Source organism: Bombina bombina, unplaced genomic scaffold, assembly GCF_027579735.1.
Source record: "Bombina bombina isolate aBomBom1 unplaced genomic scaffold, aBomBom1.pri scaffold_479, whole genome shotgun sequence".
Classification (NCBI taxonomy): Eukaryota; Metazoa; Chordata; class Amphibia; order Anura; family Bombinatoridae; genus Bombina; species Bombina bombina.
Genome location: NW_026511783.1, coordinates 47,665 through 62,037, shown reverse-complemented (window position 1 = coordinate 62,037; position 14,373 = coordinate 47,665). Strand labels below are relative to the sequence as shown.

At 37.3% G+C, this 14,373-nt stretch overlaps 1 protein-coding gene across 1 annotated transcript in view; it reads right to left on the bottom strand.

The window, feature by feature from the left end:
* LOC128643947 (PHD finger protein 1) overlaps nt 1-8,355 on the bottom strand; it is a gene marked incomplete in the record, with an annotated part of 170,893 nt that extends 162,538 nt beyond the window's left edge. The window contains 1 exon segment of the mRNA XM_053696716.1: nt 8,105-8,355.
* Between the last annotated feature and the right edge of the window lie 6,018 nt (nt 8,356-14,373).

Here is a 14,373-nt window from a genome sequence, read left to right as displayed (position 1 = left end):
ACATCTTATAGAGACATGTTGGTAGTGAGCTAAATGTAATTTAAAAATTATAACTGAAGTAGTAATAGCTTATGATGGTAGCTGTTTTTTATTGAAACTAGATTGCAGAAATGCTTTTAATAGGATTTAAAATACACTACGGTGCATTTTAAAGTTGATGTGTTATTTCATTTTAAAAAAATAGCTTAATCCAGTTTTATTTTCTAAATCTGGGATTTATATTTTAAGTAACCCATTCTTTCCAATGATGCGTGTTTAAGGAATTTGCAATAATGAACACTTAAAGGGGCAATAATAAAAAGCTTCCGTGTGCATAGAACTGTGCGTTTAACAAAATTAAAGAGATTGTAGTGCAAAAATTACATGTTCATAGTTTTTAGACTGTGTAACTTCTCCAATATTTGCAATTCAATTCTATGTGTTTACCCCTGCAAATGGGGTTAAAGGGACACTGAACCCAATTTTTTTCTTTCATGATTCACATATAGCATGCAATTTTAAGCAACTTTCTAATTTACTCCTATTATTTTTTTCTTTGTTCTCTTGCTATCTTTATTTGAAAAAGGCATCTAAGCTTTTTAATTAGTTCAGAACTCTTGACAGCACTTTTTTATTGGTGGATGAATTTATCCACCTATCAGCAAGAACAACCCAGGTTGTTCACCAAAAATGGGCCGGCATCTACACTTACATTCTTGCATTTTAAATAAAGATACCAAGAGAATGAAGGCAATTTGATAATAGGAGTAAATTATAAAGTTGCTTAAAATGTCATGCTCTATCTGAATCACGAAAGAAAAAAAATTTGGGTTCAGTGTCCCTTTAAACACATAGATAAATCACCACAGAGAACCGTTTGTCCTGTGCAGGGACCAGCCAGTTAGCCAACTAGCAGCAGTAGTCACATGACCAATCACTGGCTGTGTTTAAAGGGACACTGAACCCAATTTTTTTCTTTTGTGATTCAGATAGAGCATGAAATTCTAAGCAACTTTCTAATTTACTCCTATTATCAAATTGTCTTCATTCTCTTGCTATCTTTATTTTAATTTGCAAGAATGTAAGTTTAGATGCCGGCCCATTTTTGTTGAACAACCTGGGTTGTCCTTGCTGATTGGTAGATAAATGCACCCACCAATAAAAAAAGTGCTGTCCAGAGTTCTGAACTAAAAAAAAGCTTAGATGGCTAATTTTTCAAATAAAGATAGCAAGAGAACGAAGAAAAATTGATAATAGGAGTAAATTAGAAAGTTGCTTAAAATTGCCTGCTCTATCTGAATCACGAAAGAAAAAAATTGGATTCAGTGTCCCTTTAACTTAGAAGCTGTAAAGTAGGGATGTGCATTTATTTGGAGTTGATTAAAGAAAATAATGCTACAAATGACCGCAGTCTGTGGCGTGCAGCTTATTGTTGCACTTTTAGTCTAATATATCTGGTACCGAAATTAGCTCAATTTTTGGCATTCATTTCACCACTGCACATCCCTACTGCAAAGCTTGCGGCGGCTGCTGCTGAGTAGGACTTAAAGGGACAGTCTAGTCAAAATTAAACTTTCATGATTCAGATAGGACATGTCATTTTACAAAAACTCTCCAATTTACTTTTAGAATCAATTTTGCTTAGTTCTTGGTATTCTTAGTTGAAAGCTAAACCTAGGTAGGCACATATGCTTATTTCTTGAAATTGAAGGCCACCTCTTATCTGAATGCATGCGACAGTTTTTCCACAATTAGACAGCGTTAGCTTATACTTTTTCAACAAGGGATAGCGAGAGAATGAAGCATATTTGAAAATATAAGTGAATTTAAAAGTTTCCTACAATTGCATGCACTAAATCATGCAAGTTTCATTTTGACTTTTCTATCCCTTTAATATAACTGTTTAGTTATGCAAAACTGGGGAATGGGTAATAAAGGGATTATCTGTCTTTTTATACAATAATGGTGTAGACTGTCCCTTTAACCTGACCCCTTTGCAGGGATTGAAGGGATACTGTTTTTGGTTAAGCACACTGGATAGAACTTGCTGATTGGTGGCTTCATTTAACTATCCAATCAGCAAGCGCAACCCAAGTGCTGAACCTAAAAGCTTTCATTCCTGCTTTTTCTAATAAAGATACCAAAAGAACAAAGAAAATTTGAATAGGAGTAAATTAGAAAGTTGCTTAAAATTGCTGCTTTATCTGAATCATGAAAAAAAATTGGGTTTAGTGCCCCTTTAAACACACAGATTCCATCGCGAGTAGTGCAAAAAGTACAAGCTCTACAGCATAAGATCATTAATTTTTTCCCCCTTTTCATAAAACAGCAATGGTTAAACTTGGCACCCCAGATGTTTTGAAACTACATTTCCCATGATGCTTAGGCCCTCTCTGTAGTCCACTTGAGCATCATGGGAAATGTAGTTTCAAAACATTAGGAGTGCCAAGGTTAGCCCTCACTGATCTAGGTACCGAATATGTGCAGTCTCCAGGGTCAGGCCATGGTCAGCTACTTAGTACATTACTGGCCCATAGCCAATTGCTGGTCATAGTTCTGTTTATACAATAATAAAATGCTCTTATTAGTGTTTCTAAATTTACTTCTATGATCAAATTTGCTTAGTTCCCATGATATTCTTTGTTAAAGAAATGCCTAAGAAGGCGTTTGGAGCACTATATAGCAGGAAATAGTACTGCCATCTAGTTCTCTTGTACATGCTAACATTCATGAAAAACTGATACCATATAGTGCTCCAGACACGTGCACGCTCCTGAGCTTATGTCCCTGATTTTCAACAGAGGATACTAAGAATAAATAAAATGATATAAGTAAAATAGAAAGTTTTTAAAAATCGCATGCTCTCTGAATATAGAAAAAATAATAATTATTTTGTTTCATATCCCTTTGAGAACTTGAATTGAGAAACACTACTCTTGTACATTACAACATGTTATCAGCAGCCATGCATGCCCCTTTAAGACAAACATATAGTCATCTACAGTTCAGTTCTTAAAGAAACATGACATTCAGTTCTTTTTGTTCAGGTTTCAGACAGAGCATACAATTATAAACAGCTTTACAAGTCACTTCTATTATCAAATTTGCTTCATTATCTTTTGCTCCTATTTTGAAGGAGTTGCAATGCACGAGTAGGAGCTAGCTGAAAACACTGGGTGACCCAATCACAGGAGGCATTTATGTGCAGCCACCAATCAGCAGCTAATTGCCAGTAGTGCACTGCTGCTCCTAGAGCCTACCTAGGTATGCTTTTCAACAAAAGACCAAGAGAAAGCAGCTTATTAGATAAAAAGTAAACTGATAAGTCGTACTCCTTTATTTGAATCATAAAAAAAAGTTTATGTCCTTTAACCCTTTGCGGTCACGTCAGAATGTATCCGTTTTTCCGACATGACAGCCACCCAGCCACTGCCCATGGACACAGAAAAAGGCAGAGCCTTCAATGATCACAGAGACACACCCCCACTCACGCCACGCAGCCTGCCACACTGGTCCGCCATAACCCCACTGACACTAACTCCTCCCACAGAAAACACACACAGCGATCTCCTGCACCACAAAGATGCGATCTCCCCACAAACACCGCACTCATGTGATCCCACCCCCACAGCATCCATAGCAATGCTATATATGTATACGGTGCTGTGTGTGCAGTGGGGGATCACATCTGTAAAGGGTGATGTGTGTGCAGAAGGGGATCACACTTCTATATGGTGCTGAGTACAAGGGGAGCTGCGCTAAATAATTAAATAAGACCTGTTGGCACAATATGTCAACATTAATAGGACCGGAAAGGGTAAAAAAAAAAAATAATAATTTGATAGTGTGAAGTTTACAAGAGATATGATAAAATAAAAAGATGGAAACCTGAACAAAAATATCTGGCCCGAAAATATTTCAATAATTGAGAAATGTATTAAAGGTGCAATCCCTCAACATTGGCAATCAAATAAAAATAAAAAAAAAAAAAAAAAAAAAAAAAAAAAACGCACACGAACAGTAAGAATGGTTTATTTAGAAGGTTTGAAAAAAAAAAAAAAAAAAACGCACACACCATGCAAAAGAATATATTTTTATACCGGCCATGATAAAACAGAAACCGACAGATAATTCTGCCAAAAATAGCATTAGTCATATTAAAAAAAAAAAAAAAAAACACACATTATACCCATTAAATCAAATTTAAAGGGACAGGAAACTCCAATTGTTATTCTTGATTTGGACAGAGCATAGAATTTAACAACTTTCCAATTTACTTCATTCTCTTGTTATCCTTTGCTGAAGGAACAGCATTGCACTACTGGCAGCTAGCTGAACACATCTAGTTAGCCAATTACAAGAGACAAATGTGTGCAGGCACCAATCAGCAGCAGCTCCCACTAGTGATACCAAGAGAATGAAGCACATTTGAAAATAGAACTAAATACAAAAGTGACTTAAAATGACCTGCTCTGTCTGAATCATGCAAGTTTAATTTTGACTTTCCTATCCCTTAAAGGGATCCTAACCCCAATTTTTTTTCTCTCACGATTCAGATAGAGCATGTAATTTTAAGCAACTTTCTAATTTACTCCTATTAATTTTTTCTTTGTTCTCATGTTATCTTGATTTGAAAAAGCAGTAATAAAAGGTTAGGAGCCGGCCCATTTTTAGTTCAGCACCTGGGTAGCACTTGATGATTAAGTGCTACCCAGGTGCTGAACAAAAAATGGTCTGGCTCTAAAGCTTACAGTACTGCTTTTTCAAATCAAGATAACATGAGAACAAAGAAAAAAATTAATAGGAGTAAATTAGAAAGTTGCTTAAAATCTCATGCGCTATCTGAATCATGAAAGAAAAAAAAATTGGGTTTAGTATCCCTTTAAATAAACACTTTGCACATGAAGAATTAAAGATTGCACCTTTAATATCCTAAAAAAGGAAAATAAAGAAAAATGTAATGAAATGTTGCAGATATATACTGAGTATCATTTTACAAGGAATAGTCATGGGACTAATCACACAGTGCATGCAACACCATAAAACATATGTATATATTGTTTAACTTGTCATAATGAGAGAGGAACAGATGAGGCCATCAGTTTTTATATCCCAATAATATCAGAAATTTAATTTATTTTTTTTACTTTTTTTTTCCCCCACTTCATATCTATGTCCTTTATTAATGGGAAAAATGTAACCCCAATTTCAAATCTGTTATTTTTGAACGATTCACTTTAAGATTATTTTACCCTTTGTATAAGCATATCCAGAATGTTAGCTATAGCTTAGATGGAGTTCAATTCATGAATGAAAATGGACTTTGACTTTCTGTGATACATTAAAAATTTATCAGAAAACTGAGGTTCAATGCTCCATTTGTATTTATATATTCAAGCAATTTGTGTGTGAATGGAAGATGTTATATGGTAAATATCTGTCAATTTTGTGTTTGGCTCGACATTTCGAGTAATAACTTGCTTGTATTACTTATTTTAAAACCGCAATAAAAATTAAAAAAAAAAAAAATTAAGCCAAATACCACACTCTGGCCGGCCGCCCACTTCAAATCTAATTTTTTTTGTAAGTTAATTTGAATTGTTCTCCAATCAGTGATCTAGCCATACGGCACTGACAATTTTTTTGGTAGCTAGAGCGTTGATTGGAGAATAATTCAAACTGTTTGCTCACAAAAATATTTTTAAAAAAAAAATTTGTTTTGGAGGTAGACGGCTGGAGTGGGGGGGTATATTAGAATTTCAGTACTACATTAAAAAGTTATAGCGCATCTTCATTAGAACTGATGAATTAAAATCCATCTAAAATGTCTAACATTCCGAATCTGTCTATACAAAAGGAAAGTTTACCATAACATTAAGCATTATAGCAAAAGCTTTTTTTTTTTTTTTTTAAATTGCAGAAATTTGCCATCTTGTGATACCAATTATATGCCCATGCTTGTTTTCTAATTATCTGCATTCATTTTTTTTATGTACATTTAAAAATTGTGTGTTAAATGGACATACTGCTGGGTACAGCTCCCTTTAAAACGGTTTTCTTAGGGGGTGATTTATACGCGCCCCTGTACACCACAGCTCGCCTCTGGCGGGCTGAATTCAGCATTGCACAAGAACACAACTTTGCCAATCACTCATGGGCAGGACCTTTCAATCTCCCCGGTCGGACGAGACCGGGAGATTTAAATTCGCCACCTAAGAGGTGGCGAAAGGTTAGAGAAGCAGCAGTCTGATGACCGCTGCTTGTTAAATATGGACTGCAGGTTCTCTTGTGAGAACCTGCAGTCGAAGGGGTTTGATAAATCGACTCCATAATTTAACTCATTACAGAAGACTGTAATTAAATAGCTCTGCATCTTTATACTGGGCACTGCCAGCTTGGAACCTATGTACTTGCTGCATCCTATGAAAGAAGCTGTGCACTTTCAAATCTGTGAGGTTACCAGTTTTGATAACTGTACATTTTTATTTATAAAAAATAATAAGTTAAATGATACAAAAAAAAGCCAACTGCAATATTATAGAACAATGGAAAAAAATGCATCTCTTGCCTTTTTTTTTTGGGGCACTCAAAACTAAAGTGAGAAGACTTCTCAAGTACTTTTTCAGCTTTTAGATGTCAGAGGCTTTTGTCTGCAACCACAAATGTATGAAGCAGAAACTGCTCCCTTATCCTCTCCACCACCGCAGCGGCGACAGGCGATGTCACCCTGACACTATGGTGTTTGGGGTGATCTACATGATAACTCACATAATAGCATGGCATGTTGCGAATGGCACCTGTCTGTCATTTTGATACATTTTTCCTTGTGACGTGTCAAAAAGATGTCACTAATCTGAAACTGCACCTCTTCTGCCACAGGGTGAGAATACTTAAACGCCAAGATGGTGGCACTTAGTGCAAACATACAGATCTTCACTATCAAGCACCTTTAAAGGGTTAAAATAAGAGCATGGCTTTAAAATGAGACAGAGCCACAGAAGGTAATTTAAAGGGACACGAACCCCTAAATCTTTCTTGATTCCGATAGAGCATACAATTTTAAACAACTTTCCAATTTACTTATATAATTTGAGTCATTCTGTGTCCTTTGTTGAAAAAGCAGCAATGTATTACTAGGAGCTAGTTAACACGTTTAGTGAGCCAATAATATGAGGCATAAAAGTGCAGCCTACCTAGGTATAATTTTCAACAAGGGATACCAAGACAACAAAACAAATTAGATAGAAGTAAATTGGAAAGTTGTTTAAAAAAAAAAAAAAAAAAAACACACAAAAAAAAATGTATTAAAATAGCATGAGTAGTAACCATGGAGCAGGTAGTTGTACCCAGCAGTTTGTCACTTTAAATGTCACTTATAATTACAAATCTAAGTTTTAAATATTGTAGTATCAAACTCTTCTCCTTTAAACCTAAGATCAGTCTTTTTCCCCCCATCTCAATTTATTCCTTTCTCATTCTAGCCCTAGCTATTTTCATTATTGTAATTTGTATTTCAAAGTACTTAAACTTTATTTAAAAATCAGACAATAAAAGAAACAAATTGCTTTGTGCAATCTGCTTTCATATCTTTTTGCGTCGTCCATAAACTGAATATTCCATCTTCCATTTCATTTTCCTCCTCCCCTCAAATAATAAACAACTGACATCCTTGACGTATCTCGCTAGCCAAATATTGCAGCAAATCTAGAGCAATAATTTGTTTCTTTGTATTTTTGCCTCATTTGTTTTAAGTAAAGTCCATTTCCTACATTGCTCTTAGCAAATGATCCAGATTTACACTAGATTATTATTTATTAATGCTAAAATTATGTTTTTGATCATTCATGCAGCAAACTAAATTAAAGCAATTTACTAATATTTATAAAATGTAAAATACTATTGTTTTCCTCATAACTAGATTATCTCCCAAAAAAAGAATTCTGGTTGACTATACAAGTGTATTTAAATAAGGGATTAGAATGAGGAATTGTTTATGTAAATTATCTCCTAATCCCCCAATATTTAGCTTTTTTTTGTATTGCAAAGCAGACGGCCTCTGCTGCGTCTGAATGCCTTTCTTATTAATTGGCCTCGGCTGCTCCTCTCAAGACGGTTCTCCCCTCACCCCGGTGTCCCCTCAGATTCCTCCCAGGCTCCTCCTCCTCTTCTTTCCTTTACAGTGGATCGGTATCTTCCTCTCCTCCACTCCCCGGGAGGGGGGGATGTCCGGACAAGATCGCTTCGCCCTCCTTTACTCGGGCCGCACCTCAGCCCGAGTGACGCAGCAGCCTGAAGGCAGGAGGAGTCAAACAGCGACTATAAGCACGTGACCACACCCACCCCCGGAGCTAACCAATCGGAGCGACACCTTAAAATACAGCCCTGGCCAGAGTTTCACCTTTTTTTCCGATAAAGGGGCGGGGAATTCTCTCACCTGTGACAGCCAATCAACTTGCTTATGAGAGAAGGCGGGAAAAACATACACACAGCTCTATTAGTCAAATTAGCAGCGGTATTAGGGACAAACATGGGCGGGATATAGGCGGGAACAATTACAGAACCAACCCCAATTTGTATTTATACTGAAGGCAAAAGTTAAAGTCCCAATAATGTATCTTTGAAAATATGAATGTCCCACTGTCAATGTCTCTCACTTCTCATACATGACATACATATTTAAAAACATATATATACATTTTTATAACAACTTTTATATAATTATTACTGTAGTTATTTAATTAATGGGCCTCAAATGTTGTTTTTTGTTTTAATTCTACTCCTTTGTTGTAACCCTACAAAAAAGGGGTAGTATTAAAACAATAAAAATTTTACCAACAGCTTCAACCTAGTTTAGAAAAAATCATAAACCATTTTCTTTCTCATCAGGTGTCTACAGAAACAATAAAGGTCTAGCATGAGAAAGTTGGAAAAAGCAAATGGACATATTTCCCAATATTTGTGGCTGGGTATCAGGGACTCAGGAGGTTGATAGGGGCCGTTGCAATGGGTGGAACTGCATTGGGAGCGTCAGGATCATGAGGGGTTAGTGGGCGAATGTAGAGAATGTATTACATCTGTAACTGCATAAAGAAAATGCCTCAGTAGTTGACAGATTCAGGCATCCCAACCTGCAAAAACTCATTTCATGGAGGTGGCTACACCCGCTACTGCGCCCCCCTCAGTTATATATTGGACATTTTGAAACCCTAAATGAGAAAGGGACTTATCATTAAAGAAGCTTCCCACTAAAGTCACATTGAAAAAGTAGCTTTAATATAAAACCACATACAACAAACCTATTTTCCAGTGATCGTACACTTGTTGAATGCTTAAATATTTTAGAATACAAAGTTTAATTACGTGCAGTAAATAAGGTAGTATTGTGTTTTATTTTATTAGAATAAGTGGGGGACTTTTCGGTTACTGATGCATGCTTTGAGGGTTCTCTAACGTCTCAGCAACTAAAGAAACACTTTTCTGGATTTGGGCCACATTAGATCATAGTACTTGGAGTTTCAGGGAGATTGCACTCCATTTGCTGGCAACAGGGAGTTGCTATTACAATCAGGGAGACTCCCTGAACTTCAGGGAGAGTTGGGATGTCTGCAGATTCAAGAAAACACATGTAATAAAATCCTAAATAACCTGTCAGACAGAAGGAGTAATATATGCTCTATCCTATGAATGTGATCTGATCTACATCGGGAGGACAACTAGGAAATTTAGTACAAGACTCGAAGAACATCTCCGAAAAATTAAAAATGCAAGAAAAGACACTCAAGATGGCAAAAAAAACTACACTTCCTCAGAACACATGAATGTAAAACAAAAAATCATAAATGTTTTGGGCTACAACATATAAATCTCGGTGTAAGAGGAGGCAACCTGGAACAGGAATGACTAAAGGTGGAAACGAGGTGGATTTACCTGTTTAATACTGTTCACCCATACAGGTTGAATGAGAACAATCATTATTTCTCATATAGGAAATCCCTTATGGAAATAACTAATCAGACAGTAAATAAACATATACATTTTCAAGCACAGATATCGAACGTAGATTGTCTGTAACAAATGAAACACAGCAGCAATTGTGGAAAAGGGATACTATATAAGTGAAATTGGTATAATAGTATCCCCAATAGTAATTCTCCCTTGAACACTTAAAGGGATACTAAACCCACATTTTTTCTTTCATGATTCAGATAGAGCATGCAATTTTAAAAAACTTTCTAATTTACTCCTACTATCAATTTTTCTTCATTCTCTTGCTATCTTTATTTAAAAAGCAGGAATTTAAAGTTTAGGAGCCAGCCCATTTTAGGTTCAGAACCTTGGATAGCACTTGCTTACTGGTGGCTACATTTAGCAAACCATTAAGCAAGCATAACCCAGGTTCTCAACCAACTATGGCCCAGCTCTTAAGCTTTCCATTCCTGCTTTTTAAATAAAGATAGCAAGTGAACAAATAAAAATTGATAATAGGAGTAAATTAGAAAGTTGCTTAAAATTGCATGCTCTGTCTGAATCATGAAATATTTTTTTGGGGTTTAGTGTCCCTTTAGTTTTTTTAACCCAATATCTATATGAGAAATGTTAACATGGATAGACACTACACAGAATGATGGAAACAAAAATTGGTTTTAATAATTACAGAATAATTTTACACAGCTTTAAAGGGACACTGAACCCAAAATTTTTCTTTCTGTATTTAGATAGAGCATGGCATTTTAAGCAACTTTCTAATTTACTCCTATTACCAATTTTTCTTCGTTCTCTTGCTATCTTTATTTTAAAAGCAGGAATGTAAATCTTAGCAGCCAGCCCATTTTAGGTTCAGCACCATGGATAGCGCTTGGTTATTGGAGGCTTATATTTACCCACCAATAAGCAAGCATAACCCAGGTTCTCAGCCAAAAATGGGCCGGCTCCTATGCATCACATTCCTGCTTTTTAAATAAAGATAGCAAGAGAACGAAGAAACATTGATAATAGGAGTAAATTAGAAAGTTGCTTAAAATGTTATGCTCTATCTGAATCATGAAAGAAAACATTTGGGTTCAGTGTCCCTTTAATGTCAAAAGCATTTATTTAAACACAAAATACTAACAATTTTTATTTTACTTCATGTAAGAATCACAGATGCACAAATATTTATACTCATATCATGCGCAAATTCAATCTGCTTTTTTAAAATATACATTACCAACTTAACAAATTTCAATACCGTCCTTCAATAATAGGACCAGTAGACCAGTATAGTCCTTGACATACAAGGGTCCCATGATCCCATCCCAGTTAAAAAAACAAAAGTAAACATAAGGATGCCTAAAATGACAGATGGATTAAAAACACTTGTGACTTCACAATATCAGAGATCACAAGATTTCACAGCAATAAATCCTCTGAGGATGGCGCGCCTCATCCTTTTTAAAAAGCCGTTTGGCAAAACATGTCAAGGGCGGGTGGGAGTTGTGTTGGACTCCCTCATGGTTTTTAAAATCGTTCTTAGACCTACCAAGTATATAATTATTAGCATCTCAAAAACCGCTGATCCCATATGGAATAGAGTAATATAATCTGGAGGGTACTGGAATTGTTATAGTACCGCTACCATCTGACAGTTTATTAACATTTAAGTACTGCTGACTCCTTGAGTAAGAGTGTTAACCTAGGAGCTAATATTGAAAGGGCAGAAAGTTTTAGCAACAATTCACTTATAATATGATGCATTTGCACTATCAATTCAGATTATATAATTTTTTGCCACTTGAGCCCCGGGATATGTGTTTTGTTCATATATTAGCAACACTTATAAGCAGTACTGCCCCATTGCTGATAATATTGCTGCCCATACTAGCAATTCTCAGTGATATAGTTATACTAAGTGGGACTACTATTTTCAGATTGCTCAGACAATCATTAAGCCCAAACTCCCAAATTTTACCAATTTGTACACTATATTTACAATCTCAGTTTGATAAATAGTAGTATATACCAGCCAGTGAAATCCATATCCAAGCTCAAATCTACCTATAGGGATAGCGTTCCTACTGTTTATTTCTCAGGTCTTATAGTCACAGAATGTTGTTTTTAATTTACCTAAATATAATTTATAATTACTAAAGATTCATTGTTTTATGATCTACTAGTTCGTGAACCAACGTTAAACCAAGCACTATTCACACATTTACTACAATTATTTTCTGTTCATGTGGGTTCATAAGAGTGCTAAATGTGTTTTCTTTTTGCAAACAGCTGATTCTTTCTTTTTCTCTGTCTGCTTTCTGTAAATAGGGTTGTGGGTGTGTCTGGGCAGTAAGTGGGTGTGCCTATGCAGATTATGTGCGTGTTTGGGTATTCTGTGGGTGGGGCTAAGGGAAATTCTGCAAATAGGGACATATGACTGTCTCAAGAGGGACAGCAGAACACAGCTCAGAATCAGGGACTGTCCCTCTTAAATTAGGGACCGTTGGAAGGTCTACATTGGCTATACATTTTAGAGAGACACGTTCACGACTTATCATTCTATCTTATCTAACTCCTTGTGATATGTCCAGATGGAGAAATTCTAACACACAAGAGTGTAAAAAAAAATATATGGAAGTATAGAAGCAAATATAATCCATTGCTTTTATGGTTGCCCTACAATAAAGAAATTTTGCTTAAGGGGATAAATTTCTTACTTGAATCCATACAAGAATACAATATGAACCAACCAATTAATACCCCATACCCCTAAATAAAAACACAACACTCAGGGTTTGGGAAGAAAAAACCGACCTCCCCCAACGGGGGGAGGGGTTGCTTTATTAACCTAATTAACTAATTGAATCAATAACAACTGCTCCTAGCTGGCAAGATACCCTGTCCTAACAACCCACTAAGGGGTGTGGCCGCCCTGGGAATGAGGACGCCCTCATTCCGCCTACTTGTTCGCTCAAGGAAGATCGCCCAGCGAGCCGACCAATCCCTAGCCCCTCGGCGACTAGGGTCCTCCACGCTCACTGTCCCTTCCCTCTATCCTTGTCCTCACATATCTTTGATGCCACACCCCTTTCCGCCCTGAGAAAGCATGACGCCATGCCAACTCCCAACTACCTACCGGGTTGCGGGGTCTCCAAACTGGATAGACATCGGTCCCCCAGCCAAAAGACTGTTAGTTCCGACGGGAGACCCCATACTACTATTACTGCCCCTGGGCTTACCAAGGTCCACATGATTATGCAGCCCCCTGCCAAGGGAAACTAAGCCAGCTTAAATACGAACCGCCATCAATCCGCTTCATCGCCTGTAAAGGAATAACATAAACCACAGGGAGGGCTGGGAGGGAAGACAAAAAACAGGTTAGTGATTTACTTTCTGTTTACCTTTCCTTTTATCACTTCTGAATCTCCTCCCATCATTCCCACACTGTCAGAAAACAACACTCCCCTTTTAACCCTTTCCACTCTTTCCTTCCTTCAGAATAAATTCCCCCTTAATTTGTTTCGTCCCTAATTAGGTCCTACACTTTTCTAAGGGGATAAATTTCTTACTTGAATCCATACAAGAATACAATATGAACCAACCAATTAATACCCCATACCCCTAAATAAAAACACAACACTCAGGGTTTGGGAAGAAAAAACCGACCTCCCCCAACGGGGGGAGGGGTTGCTTTATTAACCTAATTAACTAATTGAATCAATAACAACTGCTCCTAGCTGGCAAGATACCCTGTCCTAACAACCCACTAAGGGGTGTGGCCGCCCTGGGAATGAGGACGCCCTCATTCCGCCTACTTGTTCGCTCAAGGAAGATCGCCCAGCGAGCCGACCAATCCCTAGCCCCTCGGCGACTAGGGTCCTCCACGCTCACTGTCCCTTCCCTCTATCCTTGTCCTCACATATCTTTAATGCCACACCCCTTTCCGCCACCCCAAAAGAGGACACGGTACTCTTGCCCCCCCCTAACACACACAGGAAGCCAGGACCTGCCTGATGTTCACCAAAAACAAGTCCATACCCTTATCCGACAGATGAACTTGATCCCTCCTGAACAGACTCACATCATCAATTTTGATGTTCTCATGAGACACCACCTTACCTCCTGCTGCTAATACTACCCTGCCTACATCCCTATTCAGCTTCCTCTTCACCCGGAAACCCGCTTTCCTGGTGGCCATATGTCTCCAAACATTCCTTGAGACAATCTTAGACCATATGATCGTAACCCCTTGAAATTGAGTCTGCAACCATTTGATGTCAGACACCATTATGTCCGACAAATCCCCCATAGGCATAGTCCCTACATCGTTGCCTCCCAGATGAAGAAGAATGACGTGCGGCTTGCCCCATCTTCTCCTAGCCTCCGCTACTTGCTCAGGTAAGTGCCGCCACATCATGCCTCTCC